The following is a 16,330-nucleotide window of genomic DNA, read 5'->3' on the forward strand; positions in this document are numbered from 1 at the left end:
TAGATTATAATTTACATCTTTTCCCTTTATGTTCAGTTTTTCTAACTAGTCCTAGTGGTCTGTGATTGAAATATTTAATTGTTTATTTTGAACTGTTTTAAATGCATACTTTACTAACAGAACTCCAAATCACCTAACAGTGATAGTGATCATGTTATGAAAGAATGTATTTTCTTAGGAAGGAATGCTTTGAGAAAAAACAGCATACAAGTACCTGTGATTTTGAGTTAGGAAAATGGCTGATATCTTCGGCATCTATCTTGCCCATTGTGTATAGAAGTATCCAGTTATAGAGAATACACAGGTATACACAGAAGGTAGCTAAGCCAACTCAGAAAGAGACTGCTCACCACTGCTTTCTATCCACTCTGGTTTGTAGGTAAGTCTCTATCAGAAGGCACTGGTTCAGACATTCTTGCTAGGTCTATGGTTTATGAGGTCATTTCCACCTGTAATAAAAAAAAAAAAATTCCAAGAATGGGTCTCAATACCACTGCAATCCATTAGTCATGATAGTATGTACTGCCTTTCTCCTCTGTTCCCATATGGCCGGCACAAAAACCTTGATCTCACCCTGTTTCCCTTTGTTCTAATTGCCTTATTTGTACTAGACTTTCCCCCTCAAACATCCATGAATCTCCTTCATTGCAGTGGTAGTTCATCACCAACAGAGAGCATATCTGAATTTGTCCCTGAAACTCTAGCATTCATTTTGGTACTATCCACTTCTGTAGCTTATGGTGACATTTATGCTACATGTGAATGACTGCCCTAGATTTTCTACAAACTAAGAGTTGAGGCCATTGCAACCTCTAATCCCTCACCTTGCATAAAAATGCACTGTATTTCTCTTTCAAGGCATGTCAGCTGTTGAGTGGTCAGTTATTTTCCAATCATGGCTTTTTCCAAAAGGAAGCATTTCTCACTTCTATGAGAAATGGGTCCACCCACTGTTATTCATCCATTCTGTCAAGGACTAGGAATTACTTATACCTAGGTCTCCCTGAATTGCAACACAAATACAAAACCTCAAAATTAGACCTGAAATAGGTATTTTTAATATTCTTTCTTGTATCATCCATAGACTAAAGTTGCAATTCCTGCAAAAATGACAGAAAAATTTCAGGTAGAGATGTTTTTTCTGGGTGGTATCAAAAGGTATCATAAGCAATCAGCTTTCTATCTTGTAAGTCAGAAAAAGAGACATTTAGTACATAGTTCAGTTAATTTCACTTTCTGTTACACATAAAAAGAACTTTGAATAATTATGTAATAGAAGCCTGGAGTTAGTGACCTCAGGGTTGGTTCAGTGGCTTAATGATGTCATCAAAGACTCATTTTTATTTGAATATTCTCTCCACCTCAGTATATTAATTTTGAATCCATGACATACATATACATATATATACGAAAAGAAGCTACTATGGAACAGAATTTCTTAAACTTTTAGAAAGAGAATATTATTATATTTTTAATTAGATAAGGATTGTGCTGGGAGAATGAAGAAAAGTAAAGGAAAAAGAAGAGAGGACTGGGAGTAGGGACTTGAATGGAGAAGGGCACTAATGGAGTCCTCAGTTTGATAAGGGCCAGGTAGCAGAATAGAAGAGCTTCCAGGGATGAAATGCCTTTGAATGTGTGAACACCCTTACCTCCTTCTAAATGATTACCTGTGGAAAAGCTGCCATTCAGCTGCTCTCTTGATATATGTTAATACCACTCCTACTAGGAGCAGGGAGCCTGGTTGAGTTTTAGGCTTTAAGGAGTATGAAAAGAAATACCCACTTCTAACTAAAGTGGGACGGAACAAGTTAGATAGGACTTTCAACTAGCAGTGAACTCATGGCTAGTATTATATTTTGGACACTGGGTTATTATTTTTAGTAAATCTAAGTGAAATGTTGCCATTGTAATAGGCATAAAAATATCTTTAAATCTCTCTGAGCATTAATTTAAGATGGATATTAAATAAGGAAGAAATATTTAGTCACTCAGTCATGTTGAACTCTGCAACCCCATGGACTGTAGTCTGGTAGGCTTCTCTGTCCATGGGATGTTTCAGGAAAGACTACTGGAATGGATTGCCATTTCCTCCTCTAGGGGAATCTTCCCTATCCAGGGATCGAACCCATGTCTCTTGCATTGCAGACAGATTCTTTACAGCTGAGCCATCAGGGAAGCCCATGGTAGGTACCACTTATCATCAAATCTAGGACCTAAAAACCACAGAATCTAAGAATTACTTTGTGTTGCTAGATTCGCAGGGACTCTCACCATGATAACTAACATCTATGCAATTTCCCACTTGGGTTGTTGACCATCAGAGTAAAGAATGACCATCACATGTTTATGCCTCAATTAATTTTCCATTTAATGAATACTTACTGAGTATCCATGAGTCATACAGTTTTACCCTGATGCAGCAATAAACAAGACAGCAAACAGTATTGTTCCATTCAATTTTAGTGGCACATGTCATGTGACTAATGTTGCCACATAAATGATCTCTGAAAAAATAGTTACCTGATCATTATTTTCCTAATTTTTAACTAATTTGAAATTTTAGATAACTTAGGTAGAGTATAGGATTGTTTTCTTTCCTTCTGTAGTATTATGAAAGTTTCCTAAATAAATATGCAATATTATTAGAATGATATAAATATTTTTCTTTATTTTGTTATCAGGAATATCTTTTCAGAGTTTATGATGTACTTGACTACCTATTATTATATATATTAATTATTGCAATGGTTATGTATATATGTATGTATCAAGTAAGAACTGCAAATTTCTTCCTAAAAATACTTTCTTATGTTATAATTTTTTAATTTATTTCTTTCCTGGGAAAAGTTAGATATGTATAGCAGTTGGATTTTCTTGATATTAAAGAATATTCATTTTCCCTCATTTTGACTGCTGAATATCATGTTAGGAAATCATGAAAGCAATATAATCTGGGCACAATGCAAAATATTTACTAAACATATTAAATATATACCTCTCTGTATGTTCTGCCTTTATAAACACAAAGGGTAACTTTCAACATTCTGAAATCACTGTGAAAGAACTACTTAGCAAATATTTTTTAGGATGTAAATTGCTTTATATGCTTACTTTTTAAAGTCTGAAAGTAAAATGTTAAAGGCTGATATTTGTGTGCATAAATATATATTTTAATAATATGAAAACAATAGTATGCCATAGAGGAAACATGTTACCAATAAATAATGAAAAGCTATTCTTGAGATGTTACAAAAATAAATGAAAGAAATCAATGAATTGTTTAGACAAGGAATAAAAAAAAATCTCCTCAACAGAGATAATCAATCACTACAGAGCCTTGATGAAACGATTTCATTACTTGCAAACCACAAAAGTTTTCTTTCTAAAAAATAAATCTTTGGGGAACATTGTAATGATTAATTATACAAATAACTTCTCTTTTTAGTAAAAGGAGTTGCAAATAACATTTCAAATATGAAATAAAGTTAATTTGATCAGATTTGTATGCAGTTCTTTGCATTCAAATGTCACTATGAGATCTTGAAATAAATTTAACATAAATAGTCTTGACAATATTCTCTTATTTGTGTGGTGGTGTTTGTATTACTAACATAATATACCCTTTCTATAGTAACAATATATAGGAAAATCTAAAAAGAAAGATGAACATAAAATAAGCACTAAAGCAAAAACTGTCTATTGTGCAATTAATTAGGAGATATATTTAATATAATATTACACATTTAATAGTAGAAAAAATGGTGTTGTATAAAAGCTTCATTGATTAGAGTACACTGATAATAAATCTCTGATGATAATTTTTCTCTATACTCCAACTGCAGAAATCAATTGTTGTCTGTCATTTAACAAATGTATATTCTTTAATATACTGAAATCTACATCATTCATTCAGTATTCAATCATTTATCCATCCAAATATCGATTATTTCTAACTTGTCTGGCATTGAGGCTGCATTGATGAGTACAAATATTGATTGACATTATGGAATTTACAGTGTAGTGAGACAAATCTTCAAATGATCACATTATCAGTGTAAAATTACAACTCAATAATTAGTAACTAAGTGCTATAGAAAAAAGTTTCATGATGAAGAAGTAGGTAAGATTTGATCTCAGAAAGGAAGAGTTACTATACATTAATGAATAAACACCATATATATATATATTATTTATCTATATACACACCCAGGCACACATACATATATATAAACCCACTGTCTATATAATGAAGACCATTTAAGATCCTACTTATATTCAATTTATAATTAAATTTAAGTTCAATACTTTTATGTGTATGATCAAAAGATTGAAGGCAGGAGGAGAAAGGGAAGACAGATGAGGAGATACTTGGATGGCATCACTGACTTGATGGATATGAGTTTGAGTAAGCTCTGGTATTTGGTGATGGACAGGTTGACCTGGCATGCTGCAGTCCATGGGGTTGCAAAGAGTCAGACATGACTGAGCAATTGAACTGAACTGAAAATCAAGCTACTTGCACATGTCTTAGATCAAGCTGCCATAACAAATTATTGTAGGGTGCATGACTTACATATGAACACTTATTTCTTACAGTTCTGGAGGATGGAAGTCTAGATGGTGATGATTATATGGTTCAGCTCTTGGTGAGGGCTCTTTTCTCAGTTTACAGATGACCATATTCTTACTGTGTGGAGAAAAAGAACTGGCTAACTCTGAACTCTCTGAAGGTCACCGTTACTATTCAGGAGAACCCCACCCTCATGACCTAATTCCCTCCCAGTGGCTCCACTTCCACGTACCATCACATTGGGATGAGGGTTTCAGCACGTGAGTTTTCCAGGGACACACATGTTCTGTCTATAAAAGCACATGGTAGGCAGTATATACACAGACTTACCTCTCTCCTTTGTGTTCTGCCATTATAATCATATAAAGCACCCTATTAAGTCCTCGAATATAAAGAAACATTTTTTTTTGGCAAATAGCACTTTAAATGTTAATATATTTGTATGCATATAAATTACACATGTAAACTATACATAAATTTTATATAATTTCAACATTTGTCATTTATGTCAGCAAATATAAAGTAAATGTATTTTTAAAAATTGTTTATTTATATTAATTGGAAAAGTAAATGTATTGTAAGGGCTAAATAGACAGATACCTCTGTGGCATAAGAGAAAATTGTGCATTTAAGAAGTCAAGGAAGTGAATGCAGTAATACTGCATGATTTGGGCACATGTCCAATACATCTTCGAAATTTTATCTGCAACGTAAGGACAATGAGAAATTGCTGAAGTGTTTTATATGGAGTTACTCTAATGGATTTGATGCTTACAAAAGATTGCTTAAGGTGAAGTTTAAAGAATAAATTGAATTAGATCAAAGAAGATGAGAAAAAAGAGGTAACTATAAACTTCATTGATAAAAGTGAAGCCAATATAATTTTGATATGAATTGCAATAAATTAACCCATCAGAGTTGACATCTTAAAGGTATCACCTTCTGATCCATACACACAATGTGTCTCTCCATTTGTATATGTTTATTTGATTTATTTTAGTAATGTTTTATAGTATTCCACAAACAAATCTTTCACATTTTTTGGCTAGTTGTATCCTTAAGTATTTTGTAGTTTAAATGACTTTGTAAGTGCTATATTTCATTCACTTTCAATTTCTAATTATGTGGTCATAACATACCACATAATTCATTAATAAAATTAATAATAAATAAATTTAATTTTAGTATTTTAATTTGTATGTTGCAGACTTACCTAAGTCATTCCTTAGTTTTAGTGGCTTATTTTGCAGAAATTCTAAGTTTTTTTTTTTTTTTTTTTTTGGTAGATTCTCTAGGATACACAATCACATCACTGAAAGGCATTTAATTCTCCCTTTCAAACTGTATATCCCTTATTTCTTGTTTCTGTCTTGTTGCAATGACTAGGATGTCCATATCGTGTTGAATAGAACTGACGAGAGCAGACCACTGTTGAGTATAATATTGGATATGGGTTTTAATAGATGCTTTTTCTCATTTCAGGGAGCTTCCATCTATTCTGGGTTTGCTGAAAGTTTTATATTTTGTTTATCATGAGTAAATAAAGTTTATCTCTCTCTTTTTTTTTTTTTTGCATCCATTGAGGGTGTTTAGAGATTTATGTCTTTTGGGCTCAGTTGTTTGTTGTTTCTCATTATTTTTTGAAAATTTCATCCAATATATATTCAAATATAAGTTCAGACTTATTCTCTTCTTTTTCTGTAACTTCAAATACATACATTAGGCTATTTGATTTTTTAAATAGCTCTTCGATACCATTATCTTTTACATTTCCTTTTTTAAAACTCCTTATTTCCACATAGAACATTTGTATTGAATTATATTCAAGGTCACTGATTTGTTTTTTGTGGTTCTATCTGTCAATGAGTATTTTGAGAAAACTCTTCCTCTCTAGTATCATATATTTTTATATTTTAAACATTCTGCTTGCCTTTTTATATATCTTCCATATCTCTACTGGAAATGCCCACCATATACATTCACCTTTGCTACTAGACATTGTATCATATTAATTGTAGCTACATTGACATCCCTGTCTGATAGATGTAACATCTTGCTATCTTTGTGCTTCTTGTTCTATTGAATACTTGATATCTTGACAAAATGTTTTTTGTTTTTGTTTTCTCATTGTGTGTTTGTAGTTACATTCCACATAGATGTTCACGCCTTGGTGAAGGAGAGGGATAGGCTGCCAAAGTCCAGAGAAAGTATCCTCAAGTTTCCCCTTTGTCCCTGCCTTTTCAAACACATATACAAAAAAGGGTCTCACAGAGACACAGAAGAAGGCCTTAAGACTGCCTGGGAATGCAAGAGTGTGTAACAGCAGGACTACACAGAGGGCCTGAGTCCTTGACGTCAGCTCCCTTCTGAGCCTGCCAAGCACTGATCGCACCCCAAGCCTGGTATGGGGAGGGGACAGATTGGCCCTATGGAGGCCCGCCAGTTATTCAGTTTTTGTCATTTCTGTGACTGGGCATGGAAAGTCACATCTAGGTTTTTTGTTTGTTTTTATTTTAAGCAGCTGGACCTCTCCTATGTATCATGCTTATTTTTAACTATACGACTATCTCATTCATTTCAGTTATTATGTGTTTTTCAGTTTTCTGGAAAGGTTTGCTTCAGATGTCTTGAAATATTCCATGGAGCCAGAGTGGATGCAATCTCAAAAATGACAGAATGATCTCTGTTCGTTTCCAAAGCAAACTATTCAATAACACAGCAATCCAAGCCTCTGTCCTAACCAGTAGTGCTGAGGAAGCTGAAGTTGAACAGCTCTGTGAAGACCTGCAAGACCTTTTAGAACTAACACTCAAAAAAGATGTCCTTTTCATTATAAGGGACTGGAATGCAAAACTAGGAAGTCAAGAAACACCTGGAGTAACAGGCAAATTTGGCCTTGGAGTACGGAATGAAGCAGGGTAAAGGCTAATAGAGTTTTGCCAAGAGAACGCACTGGTCATAGCAAACACCCTCTTCCAACAACACAAGAGAAGACTCTACACATGGACGTCACCAGATGGTCAACACCGAAATCAGATTGATTCTAGTCTTTGCAGCCAAAGATGGAGATCTATACAGTCAGCAAAAACAAGACCAGGAGCTGACTGTGTCTCAGATCATGAACTCCTTATTGCCAAATTCAGACTGAAATTGAAGAAAGTAGGGAAAACAACTAGACCATTCAGGTATGACCTAAATCAAATCCCTTATGCAGTGGAAGTGAGAAATAGATTTAAGGGACTAGATCTGATAGACAGAGAGCCTGATGAACTATGGACAGAGGTTGTGACATTTTACAGGAGACAGGGATCAAGACCATAACCATGGAAAAGAAAAAGTCAAAATGGTTATCTGAGGAGGCCTTACAAATAGCTGTGAAACAAAGAGAAGTGAAAAGCAAAGGAGAAAAGGAAAGATATTCCCATTTGAATGCAGAGTTCCAAAGAATAGCCAGGAGAGATAAGAAAGCCTTCCTTAGCGATCAATGCAAAGAAATAGAGGAAAGCAACAGAATGGGAAAGACTAGATATCTCTTCAAGAAAATTAGAAATACCAAGGGAACATTTCAGGCAAAGATGGGTTCGATAAAGGACAGAAATGGTATGGACCTAACAGAAGCAGAAGATATTAAGAAGAGGTGGGAAGAATACACAGAAGAACCGTACAAAAAAGATCTCGACAACCCAGATAATCACGATGATGTGATCACTCACCTAGAGCCAGACATCCTAGAATATGAAGTCAAGTGGGCCTTAGAAAGCATCACTACGAACAAAGCTAGTGGAGGTGATGGAATTCCAGCTGAGCTATTTCAAATCCTGAAAGATGATGCTGTGAAAGTGCTGCACTCAATATGTCAGCAAATTTGGAAAACTCAACAATGGCCACAGGACTGGACAAGGTCAGTTTTCATTACATCCCAAAGAAAGGCAATCCCAAAGAATGCTCAAACTACCACACAATTGCACTCATCTCACACGCTAGTAAAGTAATGCTCAAAATTTTCTAAGCCAGGCTTCAGCAATATGTGAACCATGAACTTCCAGATGTTCAAGCTGGTTTTAGAAAAGGCAGAGGAACCAGAGATCAAATTGCCAACATCTTCTGGATCATCAAAAAAGCAAGAGAGTTCCAGAAAAACATTTATTTCTATGCCAAAGCCTTCGGCTGTGTGGATCACAATAAACTGTGGCAAATTCTGAAAGAGATGGGAATACCAGACCACCTGACCTGCCCCTTGAGAAATCTATATGCAGATCAGGAAACAACAGTTAGAACTGGACATGGAACAACAGACTGGTTCTAAATAGCAACAGGAGTACGTCAAGGCTGTATATTGTCACCCTACTTATTTAACTTATATGCAGAGTACATCATGATAAATGCTGGGCTGGAAGAAGCACAAGCTGGAATCAAGACTGCTGGGAGAAATATCAATAACCTCAGATATGCAGATGACACCACCCTTATGGCAGAAAGTGAAGAAGAACTAAAGAGCCTCTTGATGAAAGTGAAAGCAGAGAGTGAAAAAGTTAAACTAAGATCATGGCATTTGGTCCCATCACTTCATGGGAAATAGATTGGGAAACAGTGGCTGACTTTATTTTTCTGGGCTCCAGAATCACTGCAGTTGGTGATTGCAGCCATGAAATTAAAAGACGCTTACTCCTTGTAGGAAAGTTATGACCAACCTAGACAGCATATTAAAAAGCAGAGACATTACTTTGCCAACATAGGTCCATTTAGTCAAGGCTATGGTTTTTCCAGTGGTCATGTATGGATGTGAGAGTTAGACTGTGAAGAAGGCTGAGCACTGAAAAATTGATGCTTTTGAACTGTGGTGTTGGAGAAGACTCCTGAGAGTCTCTTGGACTGTAAGGAAATCCAACCAGTCCATCCTAAAGGAGATCAGTCCTGGGTGTTCATTGGAAAGACTGATGCTAGAGCTGAAACTCCAATACTTTGGCCACCTCATGCGACGAGCTGACTCATTGGAAAAGACCCTGATGCTGGGAGAGATTGGGGGCAGGAGGAGAAGGGGACGACAGAGGAATTGATGGCTGGATGGCATCACCGACTCGATGGGCATGAGTTTGAATAAACTCCGGGAGTTGGTGATGAACAGGAAGGCCTGGTGTGCTGCGATTCATGGGGTCCCAAAGAGTTGGACACGACAGAGCAACTGAACTGAACTGAACTGAACTTCCTTAGTTTTATATATCCAGATACATTTTGAGAAAGTGTTACCATAATTTGGCCTCTGTTCTAAATAGAAATGTGGAGACAGAGTTTTGGGTGAAATAGAAGAGAGTAGCTCTTATTGTTTTGCGAGGCATAGGGGGCCAATGACCTCAAGACTATGTGACCCACCCTAGAGGGGATAGTGAGGATGTCTATAGTGTTCAAGGAGCAGGGTGTGATCAGCGTGTGGACAGTTCTTGGATTGGCTGGCCTCAAAGTGAAGTTTCAAACATCGTCAACCTTCTGGTTTCAACCAGCCTAGGATCAATGCTCTTGTGGTCAGTGGTTTTCATCTGAAAGCGTCTGCTTCCTGTAAAAACAACTTAGGAATATGTGGTAGGCCTTTATCTACATCTTTCAGGGAACTGGGAGTTTGGTGATTCTGAAATGTGGCAGAATTACAGTCTCAATTATTACCAGTCGGAGAAGGCAGTGGCACCCCACTCCAGTACTCTTGCCTGGAAAATCCCATGGACGGAGGAGCCTGGTAGGCTGCAGTCCACGGGGTCGCAGGGGTCGGACACGACTGAGCGACTTCACTTTCACGTTTCACCTTCATGCATCGGAGAAGGAAATGGCAACCCACTCCAGTGTTCTTGCCTGGAGAATCCCAGGGATGGGGGTGCCTGGTGGGCTGCCGTCTCTGGGGTCACACAGAGTTGGACACGACGGAAGCGACTTAGCAGCAGCAGCCCAGGCCAACAGTTATTCTTCCTTCCTGCCCCTTCACGTTTTCCGATCATTAACTCCCGAGTAAGCATTCTACTTTGAAAGACAATGAACACAGGGGCTTGTACAGGGTTTCAAAAGCAACAGAAAATGTTGAAGTTAGATAGCCCCATCTTCTCCATTTTGCTGTCCCTGAACCAAAAATCAACTCTGATTTGGGTTTTTCCTTTAAATTCCTAAGAAGCAACGTACTGGGAGGAGGCAGTCATCTTACTTGCAAATCCCTCTGGTTTTGGAGAGAGAACACGCGGAGATGTGAATGCCTGAGAATGGCAGATCATCCTTCATCTGATTGCATCACATCACCACACTCTGAGACCTTGCTGACAGGTAGCATCACATCCAAATGACAGCCCGAGGTTATCATAGCACACTATAGGAGGCGAAAAGTACTGAAGTGGGGAAATAAGAAATTAAAATCTACCCTCTAATCTAAGCTTATCTTTCCTCAAGCCTTGATTCTGCACTCCAAGTTGAAATCACTATATATTTTCAGTAGTTCTGGAGAGACTTTACTTCCCCAGGAATTTCTCTCTCTCTCTCTCTTTTTTTCCCTTAATTTATAAAATCTTCCTCTCACCCCTTTAAATGGTTCTCCAGAATTATTTGAACATAGAGAGAAGCTAAACTTTTTCACTTTAAATCTACAACATGTAGTGGTGCCAGGGTCTTTGGACAGGTTTCAGACTCAAACCTCCCTTGATATCACAGTCTTTAAAAGTTCTTTCTGCATTTTTTAGTGCTGTCTCTTTCTAGAATGCCTAAGACTCACCTATAGCACTCAACTGAATAATGCTAGGGAGCTCTCCAGCTTAATTAAACATCATAATCCACTATAAATACAGAAAGAAAAAGTTAGAAGGAGAAGAAAGATGATGATGAGGAGGAGGCAAGATTATTTGTGTGAAGCTTGTGCAGGGGCTAGTGGGGAATGGTTTCACTCCTGCCATTCTGGTTCCATGTTGGTGAGCCTCAGACCCCTTCTGATCGCTGCAGTTTCCGTTTCCTGGAAGATTTGGACAAGTATAGAAGAAGGAGCCTGAACTAACGAGGCACTGTTCTTTCTGTCACCACATTAGTCTGTTGTTGTTGTTTAGTCACTACCACGTCTGACTCTTTGAGCTTTCATGGACTGTAGCCCACCAGGCTCCTCTGTCCGTGGGAGTTCCCAGGCAAGAATACTGGAGTGCGTTGCCATGTCCTCCTCCGAGGGATCTTCCCAATCCAGGGATCTAACCACCTTTCCTGCATTGGCAGGCAGGTTCTTTACCACTGGGCCACCTGGGAGACCCACTTGTCTGATTAATGACCTCCAAATTTTGTATACATTTCCATTTTGCCCAACACTGCTTAAGAAAAGACAGGGCAAGGTGATCTATGAAGTGTAGTTCCTAGCTTAACCAAAGAGGCAGAGCACAGTATATTCTCAGTCAACTTGACATTTTTATGCATCTTTATAAATCTTATTTCTCACTCAATATTTTAACTATATTTGGCATTCTGAAAGTAACTGGCTCTGCTGCTGCTACTGCTGCTGCTAAGTCACTTCAGTCATGTCTGACTCTTTGCGACCCCATAGATGGCAGCCCACCAGTTTCCCCCATCCCTGGGATTCTCAGGCAGGAATACTGGAGTGGGTTGCCATTTTCTACTCCAATGCATGAAAGTGGAAAGTGAAAAGTGAAAGTGAAGTTGCTCAGTCGTGTCCGACTCTTAGTGACCCCATGGACTGCAGCCTACCAGGCTCCTCCGTCCATGGGATTTTCCAGGCAAGAGTACTGGAGTGGGGTGCCATTGTGTCCCAGTCATGTCCAACTCTTTGTGACTCCATGGACTACAGTCCATGGAATTCTCCAGGCCAGAATACAGGAGTGAGTAGCCTGACCCTTCTCCAGGGGATCTTACCAACCCAGGGATCAAACCCAGGTCTCCTACATTGCAGGCAGATTCTTTACCAACTTAGCCAAAAGGGAAGCCCATTCTAGACATTTCTTTTAAATGTATTTAACTTTAATATGAGAAATTATCAATATAATGCTTTTCTCTAATATGACTATTGCTCATGCATCCAAACACATGCTAACCTTCCCTCCCAAAAGGTTTGTCACTTTATCCATCTTTGGGTCTTGTTCATGTTTTTTCCTGCTGTCACTCTTTATTTCGAACCCCCTAAATGAAACACTGAGAGACAAGGTTAGGCACTAATAACACTTTGTGTTTGTGGAAAATAATTCAGCCTTTACTAGGAACCTAGAACAATCCATAAGCTTTCACTCAAAAGGAAACACTTACCTACAGAAGACAGAAGAGTTTTGCTACAAATTCTAAAGGGATGAACAGTTATTCACTTAAACGTGTTTGTAAGATATTCTTTGACATTGCTGTTCTTTCTGCTTTGTGTCTTTATAAGGTTAGAAAATGCAGGCTAGCTTTCTTTTTATTTGAAAGCCTGGATTCAACTAATATATTTATTAAATCAAGGGTCTCATGGCAACAACTATGCTCAGAATTCTGTGCATTGAAAAATATAAGTATGCTACTCAAATTGTTTAATCTTAAAATTAAATAATAATGCAGATTTTATTTTGAATTATTTAATATTATTATTGGTAGTAAATTAAAATAATAATGGTGCTCATGTATTGAGAACTTACTAAGGAGGTAAATACTAATTTTTTTCATTTTAACTACAAAATATTATTTTCCAAAATTTGAATAAATTGTCCAGACAACTCACAACTGGTGGTGTTCTGGAATAATACTTTCAATGTCTGCATGGAAAAGAGCATGTGTCAGGTCCCAATAGCTACATCATCTCATATGACCAACTCAGTTTTTAATGTCAACATGTCATCTATCTTTGATCGAGAGGGGCTAGAAAAGCCCTCTTCAGGGGGCTTCTCCTGACACCAGCAGTATCAAGCTGGAGAATTCTTATCCCTAATCCTTGATAATTTACATAGTTGTAGCAGTATAGACTTCAATTTTTTTTATATTTTAAAAATATTTTATTATATCAATATTAATATTAATATTATCATTTAATACCATATAATATCATTATATGATATTGTATAATTTAAAATTATATAAATTAAAATATTTTATTATATCAATATTAACATTATTATATATCATAATATTATTGTATATTATTATATAATATAATATCATAGTATTTGATAATTATATATAGTATAGTGTAGTAGAAATTTTATTATATATTATAATGTATAATTATTACTATATTATATAATGTATAATTATACAATATATATTATATAATAATAAATATATTAATGATATTAATATTTTAATGTTTTTAAATATTAAAAAATTTTCTTTTTAGATTAGAAAAACATGCAAATGGGGCTGTACTTTCCTACTTTCTCTATTTTAATCTAATCTATAAAAGATGCGAATAGGTTGATTTTCCATTAGAAACGTTGCCATGTCCTGAAAAAAATTAGAAAGGCAGTGGGTGGACAATTTGTTTCATCATAGATGAAAATGACATTTTACATTAGAATTTGGCATGTGAAATATTCAGAAAATTTTGAAGTTTTTCTATTTGCCACATTTCACTTGAGTGGGTGGTAAATACACGGACATGGTGGAAAGGGAGGAATTTAAAGCTATGTGGTTGAAATGAACCAAGACAATTACTAAGCTACTCAACATTTCTGCTGTTGTCAGACCACACTATCCTAGGATGCTCTCCGCTTCCCTGTCAGCGCCCGTGTGAACACCCTTCACTGACGGCCTTCAGCGAGGCTGCTTCAGAACCTGAGCCGTGTGACTGCCCTACTCACCAAGCTTCAATTTTCAGTTCCTGTTTTCCCACTTCTCATAATCAATCTGAATGGGCTGAGTTAAAGTTTATTGCCAGAAAAATAAATATGATAAAAAAACCCAATTACTGGCAATTTATTTTTCCATTTGATATAAATTGAGCCTGCCTTATCATTTTCTAATTTATTAAAACAAAATTTATTCAAATACCTTAGAAAGACTGCATAAGCACCTTCTCTTTTGGTAAATTTGTATCCTGGGGTCTGAACGACTCCACATTAAATGGATTGAAGCCATTTAATCATTTACCTGATTCCACATGATTTACAGGAATGTCTTTGGGTATAGCTCCAGGCAAATAAAATAAATGAAGTTAGCTTGGATTGATATTACATAACTGTGAACTAGAAGCTGAGACAAATGCCTGATTCTAGTTACAGATTTCAAAAAAACATTTTATTTGGAGGAGAAAGACAGAACTACTGTGTGTGCCCTTTGAATTTTCACATAATCTAATTTTCTCTGACAAAATCTTCATGCCATGTGGGCATCTCATATTACCTATGCCAATATAAAGCATCAGATGGTTGTTCATCCTTTAAAGTCATCTAAAGGAGTAAGCACACTTTGTTAATTTTCTATAGCATATAATAAGTATAAGCATCATTGGAAAATACTTATACTCTACTGTAAGTGAATGTCATTCAGTCATATCTGACTCTTTATGACCCTATAGGCTGTAGCCTGCCTGGCTTCTCTGTTCACGAGATATCCCAGGCAAGAATACCTAAGTGGGTTACCATTACCCTCTCCAGGTGATTTTCCTGACTCTGGGATTGAACCCATGTCTTTTGCACCTCCTGCATTGCAGGCGGATTCTTTACCATCTAAACCACCGAGGAATGGTTTTTATTTTGTGTTATTTACCCATTAATGGTTTTTATTTTGTGTTATTTACCCATTAAGGGAAACACATGACAAAAGAAAAATAGATATTCGTATCGTTTGTTTTTCAAATACAGTCTTTTGTTGGGTTGAACTAAGAAAGTGAGAGAAATGGCTTTTCATAGAAGAACATAAGTGATTAAACTTTCTGTTGCTTAATTATTGATGTTTTTCACTCCAAAGCATCTCAATTACAGATGTCCCTTTTCTTTGGTAGTGATTTAGATACAGTTTACAGATAATAACTGTCAAGAAAAAACTTTTATACCTTTTTAAAAATTTTTATATACATCTTTTTGCAAAGTTTTGTGTTCAGAACAAAAACAAGTGGAAGGTACGGATATAACACATACACACCATGTCTCCACAAGCACAGAAACTCCTTCATTATTAAATCCCCTATCAGAGGTAAATTTTTGATAATTGATGAACCTACATTAACATATAATAATCATCCAAAGTTCATAGTTCACATTATGAGTAATTCTTGATGTACACTCTATGGATTCAGACAAATATGTATGCAATACTTTCAACATTATGGTATCATATACAGTATTCTCACTTCGTTAAAAGTTCTCTATGCTCCTCCTATTTATTTCTCCTCATGGTGCCCACTGCCTGGCAGAAACCACTGATTTTCTTGCTGTCTCCACAGTTCTGCCTTTTTTAGTATGTTATATAGTTGGAATTAAACCATAGGCAGCCTTTTCAGATTAGCTTCTTTTGCTGAATAATATGCATTTAAACTTTCCTTCCATGTCTTTTCATGGCTTAATAGCTAATTTATTTTTGAAGTACACTGTCTGAATGTACCACAGCTTAATTACTCATTCACCTATTGAGGGATATCTTGGTTGCTCTAGAGTTTTGGCAATTATGTACAATGCTGCTATAAATGTCCATGTGCAAGTTTTCAAGTAGACAAAAGTTTCAACTCCTTTGGGTAAATACCAAGAAAGACAGCTGAAGAATCATATGGTAAGATTTTTACTTTTGCAAGAAACCACCAAACTGTCTTCTAAGTAGGCAGAACGCCCTTTGACATAA

Source organism: Cervus canadensis, chromosome 1 (assembly GCF_019320065.1).
Source record: "Cervus canadensis isolate Bull #8, Minnesota chromosome 1, ASM1932006v1, whole genome shotgun sequence".
Taxonomy (NCBI): domain Eukaryota; kingdom Metazoa; phylum Chordata; class Mammalia; order Artiodactyla; family Cervidae; genus Cervus; species Cervus canadensis.